The following is an 8,696-nucleotide window of genomic DNA, read 5'->3' on the forward strand; positions in this document are numbered from 1 at the left end:
ACTTGTTTCACATGACAGGGAGCAAAACAGAGGACAAAAACCCCAAAACCCAGCAATATAGGAGGATGCTGCCCTGGCCAACCAGCACATTAGGTAGATAGAACGCTCCCTGTGAAGCCAACTCCTCCTTCACCTCAAAGGAGAAATTTTAAACTTCTCCAGTTATTACAGCAGCTGATAAATGCCTTCAGTCCCAGCCAGACCACACCTTTACAGCTTTTGAACATTTGCTCAGCTCTCCCTTCCACTACATCCCAGTGTCTCATGTTTCAGTCGCATTCCAGAAACTTGACATAAGTTCACGTACACACAGAGAGACTATTTTTACCCTCACTTTTCTCTTACTACTTTGTCCCCTGCCTCCCCATGTTTAAAAGTCGTATGTTTTAAACTGAATTGTAGAGCTGTCAAAAGAAGGCATCCCATTTTCACAACTTTTATGGTACTACAGCACTATGAGTACCTGACTCTGTCAGAAGCTTTTAAGGACAAGAATCTGAGACTCCAGTGACAAGACCTAAATGAAAACTACAGGAAATCAATTCCTAAGCAAAGAAAGTAAACCTCCACTTAATTCTTCAATTCAGTACCAATATGTAAACTGAGCTTTTATTTATGACATTACATACATGTCATACTGTATACCATACAACTGACAATGTTTCATAAAGGAGTCAAAAAACCCAAGCAAGCTTTGTAAATAAGAATTCAATAGACACTTTAATACACATTTTGTCCCTACTGTAAAACTAACATGCTAATACTATTCTCATATCCACTGAATCTACAAAATAGATGCAAGATGCAAAATATTTTTTGAGTGCTACAGTTGTCTCTCAGAGCTCTTGTGAACTGATTTTTCATTATTTATGTACTGGCAAAGAGCGTTGAAATGTTTTTTTCCTGCTTTTGCAGTTCACATATTAAACCAAATCTTAATGCAGAACAAAATATAACTTTATAATCAGCATTAGAAAACTATCCGCATGTAAAAGGGCTTTGATATATTGTAGCCTTGCTTTATGTAAATCCACTGTCTCAAACAACAAACACAATAGTAACGCTGAAAAAAATGCAGAAAAACTAACTGCTCCTCTGAAAAAGAAATTTTGCATGTTTCCCTCACACACCCTAGTAAATAATTTGAATAATTAGATTGCTTTCACCTACAAAATAGACTTCCAAAATTGATTCAAGGCCTGAGGAATGACAGCTCTTCTGCTCTTTAAGAAAGATGCAAGCTACAGAGGAGTTGAGACAAAACTGAATGCTTGCATTTCTACTATTAGGGACTCCAACGAGAAGCAAAGACAACTGGAAAGATGTCAGTTTAATCCTCCTAACCAGGAAATCTCCAAAGTAAAGGCACTAGAGTCAATAGTGAAGGACAATAAAACACAGCAGAATTAATGGCTTCAAGGGGGGGGGATGGGGATGGACCCCAAACAAAACCAAACAAAAAACACCACCACAACATCAAACAAAACAACAACAAAGTCAGAACTTTAAAGGACATCTTTCCAGGCTCTAATCCTTCATGACAAACCTGTTCAGCCACCTTGGGAGGCTAGAAATCACAGGTGAGTCTTGGAAATTATTCCAGTCCTTGCAGAACAGCAGGAAAAGTGGTAGTGAGTCACCAGTAGTTCCCTTGGTGCTCAGAGCTACAGTGAGCACCCTTCATCAAAGCAAGCTCTCCAATTCAAAGAAAAAGCAAAGAAGCTCTGCAGAAGAGCATTTCTATTATTCTTTGTTAGAACTCAGACAGAAACAACTTGTATAGTAGATAAAACTACAATGAGTTTCATTAGTATACAAGTATCCACTATCAATCAGAAACAGATTTAGCAACTTCAATCGTAAGACCTTAGAAATAGTGATAATGAGAAGGAATAGAATTCTGAGTAGAAAACTTCATTAAGGTTAACATTTAAAAAGCTCACAAGAAAAATACCTAAAGGATATTTTTTTTCCCAAATATGGACCTAAAGATAGAGAAACAAAGACACAATGTATACTCTAGTTCTGGATGCTTACGTTCATAACTTTTAGGATATGATTTTTCAGCATTCTTAACCTTACACAGCATTCACAAAGGAGAATTCCCAGTTGACTTCAAAAATATGTCTGAGAAGCAGATCAGCAAATAGAGTATCTGGTCCTAGCCGTCACCTTAGCCATCTTTGCTTGACCCTGACTCTTCCCAAACCATTAGTTCACATGCAGCCTCCCTGGGCAGTTGCCTTCAGAGTTACATCAATTTCATCTTCTATTTGAATAGCAACAATTAAGTTTCCAAAATAGTTAACAAAGACATTTTCTGGCTAAGAGAATTTTCTCAAGAAAATTTAAACAGGTCAAACATACAACAGGTATTATTTTGACCCAAATACTTCATATCTAACAAAGTTCTAAGTGACTGCAGAGTGCGAGACAAATGTAAAAACTACCTTAATTTCATCAGGATTTGACTAAGATGTGTGGATTTTAATAAAAACTACCAACTTAAGCTGAAGATACCAGTTTGGTTGGGCCTCCAACAGACATAGTAGTTTGCATGTAGCTTGCAGTTTTCTTGGAAAGGGAAGTGTCCATGTTCTTTATGCCAGAGCCATTATCACTGCAGATGCGGCATGGAAACAGAGATGCATCCCAACGAAGGCAAGACAGTTCATTATATAGTCCTTGTTATTGCAATATCCCAAGGGGCTCTCTCTGTTACTTCAATGTGAAGAGCTTACTAACAGAACACTCTTTACAGAAGGGCACCTAGGCATACTACTTAAAATCACCTGCAGTTGTCAGACACCGTTTCAGGATTTTTTAATTTATTTTTTTTTTTTACACAAAATTCCTGATATTCTGCAGGTTATAAGGAAGAATGGCCTGAACTCTGAATCAAACTATATTATTTGTCATTAAGAAAGATCTAAGAGACAAAAGTTCTTTCAGAATGCATTCCGCAAACATACACCCTACATCACTTTTATTGTCTTGCCAACAGATCCATCGACAGCCCCACATAGATCAGATATGTACCAGATGAATAACACTCCACCCTGACATAGCAAACTTAGAACCCTGGGCAGCTGGTAGTTTCACAAAAGGGATAAAAGGAGTTTAAGAAGTTGGTGGGATCAAAGCAAAGGAACTGAAAATCAACACTGGTTAGCCCAAATCTAAACAAGACTGTTTCCAGAGACCTCCGAAACACCAATTCTTAAGTTGAATACATACCAAGGTATATTACAAAGCAATAGACAAGTTATACAATAAATAAGCCAACTTCAGACAAGGCAAGAAGTAGTTTATCTTGCAAGCTCAATTTCACACTACTGTTCTGTTCTTCAAATTAGACTGGCCTGCTAGCAAAAGATTTGAAGTAGAACTATCATTTAAGTTTATTCAGTGACTAACACAGCAAGATTTAAAGCTTCTAAATGTTTAAACTTATATATATCACTTATGTATACCAATATGTTTGAGTATCTTACTGATGCCTTCGAAACAAGTGCATATTATGCTTCAGCATGTATAAAGTACATGGCATCTCGTCAGGCCACAGCTCTAAAAGCAGTAATACAAAATTATCACTTGGCTGTCAACCATTTGGAAAACATCACAGTGACTAATGTAGAGGCTGATGTAGCCCTAATTAGAGACATTAAGAGAAATCAAGACAGGCAGGTCTGTGCGCTGTCTGTATGCAACGATGGACTCAATCAACACAGCAACCTGCAATCTTTTCTGCTTTCCAAGGATTAGACCTAATATGAAGCTCTATGAAAACTACTGAATGCTACTTTGGAATCCTAAGCAGCAATACCAAATATTGAGCTTTAAATATGGGGGAAGTGAGGAGTAGGGCAGAAAGAATCAATTATTTATAGATGCATAGTAACTGTGGTTCTTTGAAAAGCTGATGTCAGTGTGAAACCTAGTATGAACTCCTGTACCTGATATGTAGAAGACCAGATAATAAGAGTTGTTCTGAAGAGTTGCACCCACCAGAAGTACATGACCATGGGTTTATTCAGACTCATGCTAAGCTAACAGGCAGTACAGCTCAGACTTCCCTGTTAGCCCAAAGTTGACTTCAAAAGTTGCATGAAACTGATAGAGATCTTACAGAACGCCATTTGTACCAACCCAACAATCCTGAAAAAATCTAATATTTTTATGTAGACTCATAATGTTCAGAGGCTAAACTCCTTGACAATGTCTAGGCTCTTAGCCTGTTGATAAGCATCCATTTCAGAAAATTCTTAAAAGATCCAAAAGAACACCCTTCACTCTTTGAGGCTGCATTACCAAATCTAACGTAGGACCTGGAGAACTAAAACCTTCTTGTCTACTGTTAAGGAATATAACTGATAGAGTCACACTAGAAGGGACAACCTTGAAGCAGCAACATACAATATGTATGCTAAACAGGAGACTCACTGCTGCAAGACAGTCCATAAGATAACCACATAATCTACTTAATGCCAGGAAAAGTTATTACCTGCATGCCCCAGAAGACAGCTGCAAGAAGATCTGACTTTTTTGATCTTAAGTGGATCACAGCTGCTGCAACCCAAGATGATAAAGAGACCTTGCCTGATGAACAGGCACAGAATCCATCCAGAGGCAACCATTAATAACAGTTTTCTCAACAGCAAGCTTGCTTTTTTATTGTCAATCTATTTGTTAAAGTTCTCTCAAGTCTGGAATATGAAAATGGTCCTTTACCCTTACTTAGCAACAAAAAAAAAAAAAGAAATAAGAGTATATTCTTCATAGCTTCCAAACAGCAAGGCCATTTCTATTGAAATGAGTCTCTGAAAAGGGATAAAATAAGGAATTGGGTGAGAGTGAAGGAAAGAAGGATATGGGGACAGAGTAGTAAAGGTCATCAATACTAGGTATCTACTGTCCAAAATTTAAATTTAAACTAAAACTGTTCAGTACTTACTGGGTGCAAACATTTTAATGCATTGAAAAAACAGAGCCAATTCTAAACAAACTGAAGCAGAAAAAATAAACAGGCCAGAAACTATGAATATACTTCTCATACTTTCTGGCAGCGAGAGGAGGAAAAGAGAATTTCCAAGCCTTTTCATAAGAGGACAGAGGAAGGTGTCTGATACAGTGTGTAGCTCAGAGAGGATGCCCATGTATCCTACAGTCATGTATACCCTAAGACACAAAGCTAAATGGAAAGATAAGTATGGATCATCAGAGATAGGCCTGCAGAAAGCTTATAGCTAGGAACCTGGAGGCGCTTTTGAATACGAGGCATACAACATCAATTTGTAACAGTTACCTTTCTTATAAGTATAGGTTTTTGTACTTCACACATGCCTACTGATAAAAAAAATGGCTCACTGTCACAAGTGGAAATTGATAATTTCTTAGACCCTTTGATAAAAGTCATAAGAGAAGGTAACACACTTTGTCAATGAAGCCACTGGTTGCCGTAACTACCAACAAATGCACAGGAAACATCAATGCAAAGCTTGTGCAATTAAATTCTTAACCTGGCTTTTTGCCTTTCAGGATATGCAACCCTTGATGAAGATATTATTCTCTTTGTACTGTAATGCAGCACTAAAACATCTGCTTCCCACATGATTAATTTAACAAATAAGTCAACACACAGCAAGGCATACTCAGAAACTGGACACGGAGGGAATGAAATAGCCAAAGCACAGAGGCTCTCTAATATATCAGGTTATTGTCTACAGACTTAAAGGGGAACCTGAACAAGCCAGCCACAGAAACAAGACAGCACTCATCAGTAACAGATTACTGACTATTTATACTCTTATTATAACCACATGGCATATTGCCTGCTTCCAACTTATTTTATCAAGTTTCATTATAACACAATACCCTCTACCAACCAAAAAATACCCCAGTCCAAATTTCTCCCAGTCTAACTGCATGGTTGTTTTTTTTCCTGTAACAGATGAACTCACCAGCTGAACTATGAGCATATGTCTACTCTAAACGCTTTAGAACTGAAGATTTTGTCTTCTTCGGAACATTATTAATTATCTGAAAATTAGCTCTTTCTTGCCTGCAACTGGGTTACCTACTGAGAAGAGAGATGAATTTTTCTTTATTACTTTTAAATGTTTGAAAATGGTTCCTTGAAAAGTAAAGTTATTCTGGTTTATCATTCTTCCCACCCAAAATATTTGTTATTTCTGCTCTGATTAAAAGCATTTAGTGGGAGGTGTCCCTGCCCATGGCAGGGAGGTTGGAACTAGATGATCTTAAGGTCCTTTCCAACCCTAACTATTCTATGATTCTATAATTCTATGATCTCTGATGGAGCTGCAAAATTTCATTTGCCTACGGCTAGATACCATATGGGTGATGACTACAAACTATTTTCTCCTACTGATCTATCACTGAATCTTAAAATCTATTAAACCTTGTCCCAGCTAGAGCTTTTAATACTTTGACAAGCAGGTATGTTTACAAACTTGGATATTTTCTGAAGTCTAAATAATATTCTAATAGATCAGACCAACTGCAATTAACTTAATCCTTAAACCTTAAACTTTATCTAGGTGCTCCTGCTCCGGCAGGGGGATTGGACTAGATGATCTTTTGAGGCCCCTTCCAATCTCTAGCATACTGTAATACTGTAATCATCAAAACCTCCAAAATTTGCATGAGGATCTTGAGGTTCAAAAGTGGGACAATCTGATTTTTCCAAAACAAATGAGAATTACACAAGGTACCTAAAGAAAATCAGCATCCACCCATTACACTATATTCCAGACTCCTTATATAAAGGCATAAGAAATAAAAATTAACACTCAGTTATCTCTAAAAAGTAAATTATATATTTAATTTGTCATAACATATTAACACACACATACTTTTACCTCAGACCAAACCATCTCTAGATTCACATTAGCCACCCTAAAGGAAATTAAAAGATATTCCAAATGGTAAACTGGAAAGATTTCCTTTACAGCAGACCAGTTAAAGAATACTTCTGATGAAGTCTTAGTTAAAATGCACCAAATAAAAAAAACTCAGAACATGGAGTCCAGATAACAAGAACCAACAGAAACAAATGACTATTATTATAATATCCATACACAGTATCTACACAAAATTATATCTGAGCAGGCAGATGATAGATGAAGTTCATAAGTAGGCTCCACATTTGATTCCCTTGCTATTAATAGAAACTTAGGCTGTTACGGCCAAGGTTATATTGGGCTAGACACTCCAGTTTCCTGGATCTGCCATGAAGGCCTCCTAACTTTAACATGTAAAGTATTACCTTTGTAATTATGCAATTGATTTGTACACACTGAGTTAAATTGGTTTATCTAAACATGCTGCATTGAAGCAATTCAAGTGAACAGGCAAAACTGTGTGCTTGCACACATTAATGTTTTTACATTGGCATAAGCTTAACTTTGCCTTGCACAGCATACAAGGCTTCTACCTCACTTTATTGCATTGGCTTAATACCAGTTCTTTAGTTAAGTAGGAGAGACCTCATGTTGAGTACAGGCACACCATATATACTGTCATGTATTGTCCTCCTCTATGTTCACAAGGACTGGAAAATCTACCACTCAGCTCAAGAACACCGTTTCTGAAGAGTAATACAGAATTCTGTATCTAGGAATTATCAAACCTCCTGAAGGGACCCACCTCACACTCAAGATTATTTACTTTCAAATTCTACTATTAAGAGAATATTCTTACTCCCTCAGGCTTTGCATCTGTTTTCGCTGCAAATTTAACAGTGGTTTTTATTTCTTCTTTATTAAACCATCTATCTTCAAGGAAAAAAAATGTTCAAAATAGTAAAAGACAATTGTGCAAGCTATAAACTCTGAGATGAGAGCAGTATCAAAAGTTATTTTAATATTTACCTAAAACAGATCAATTTGTCTGTGCTCTATTAAAATCCAACCACCATGAGGAGCCCTAAATCTATCCCACACTGAGCACTGCGGAAGTGACATTAATTTTGTTGCCTTACTTCTCAGGATCAAGGGGAACCGTTATTTCAGTGATATTGAGGAAAGCAAAATCACCAGAAGTTGAGCAAGAACGGACAAAAAAAGAATCACTCCAGGAGTAGCCCCTTGAAACCACTGAAGATCAATGAAAACAAAAGGGGAAAAATTCTTCCATTGGAGTGAGTCTACCAATAAGAAAAGATTCCGCCAAAAAGTTAAAATGAAGAAATGATGAAGCAGATAGTAAGAGAAACAAAAGGATATTTAAAAAAAGAAAGAAACTAAGAATGAAGCCACCTCAAGGCACAGAACAGGAGAATGTGACTTACAGACAAAAAGAATCAGAAGCAAGAACAACCTTCAAGCAACAAAGTAAATCAGTGTAATCTCTAGAAATGCAAAAACAGAAGGAATCTCAAACAAAGAGTGATACAGAATTATACATTTTAAATGTTAAAAACATTAAAAGAACTGATGTTTTAATATTTCTGTATGTTCCTAGTGTTTGCTGCTGGGTGCACCACAACCCAATGTTTATGAGGAAGAGCCAAGATGGCTCTTGTAAGAGCATGCCATCTCACCCAGGCTAAGACAGTCAACACAGACTATTCTAGAGAGCTAGGTAGAAGAGAAGCCTCACTCAAGCACACCAGACTGCCTTTCTGAAGTCTTCAGCACTGATGAATGAACACGAACAGGTTGTTCCAAAATGAC

At 37.1% G+C, this 8,696-nt stretch overlaps 1 protein-coding gene across 9 annotated transcripts in view; it reads right to left on the bottom strand.

The window, feature by feature from the left end:
- Positions 1–8,696, bottom strand: part of UBR3 (ubiquitin protein ligase E3 component n-recognin 3) — a 109,566-nt gene that overhangs the window by 99,295 nt on the left and 1,575 nt on the right. The window lies entirely within an intron of this gene.

The sequence above is a fragment of the Pezoporus occidentalis genome, unplaced genomic scaffold (genome assembly GCF_034315485.1).
Source record: "Pezoporus occidentalis ecotype Australia unplaced genomic scaffold, CSIRO_AGI_Poc_V1 ctg88, whole genome shotgun sequence".
Lineage (NCBI taxonomy): Eukaryota > Metazoa > Chordata > Aves > Psittaciformes > Psittacidae > Pezoporus > Pezoporus occidentalis.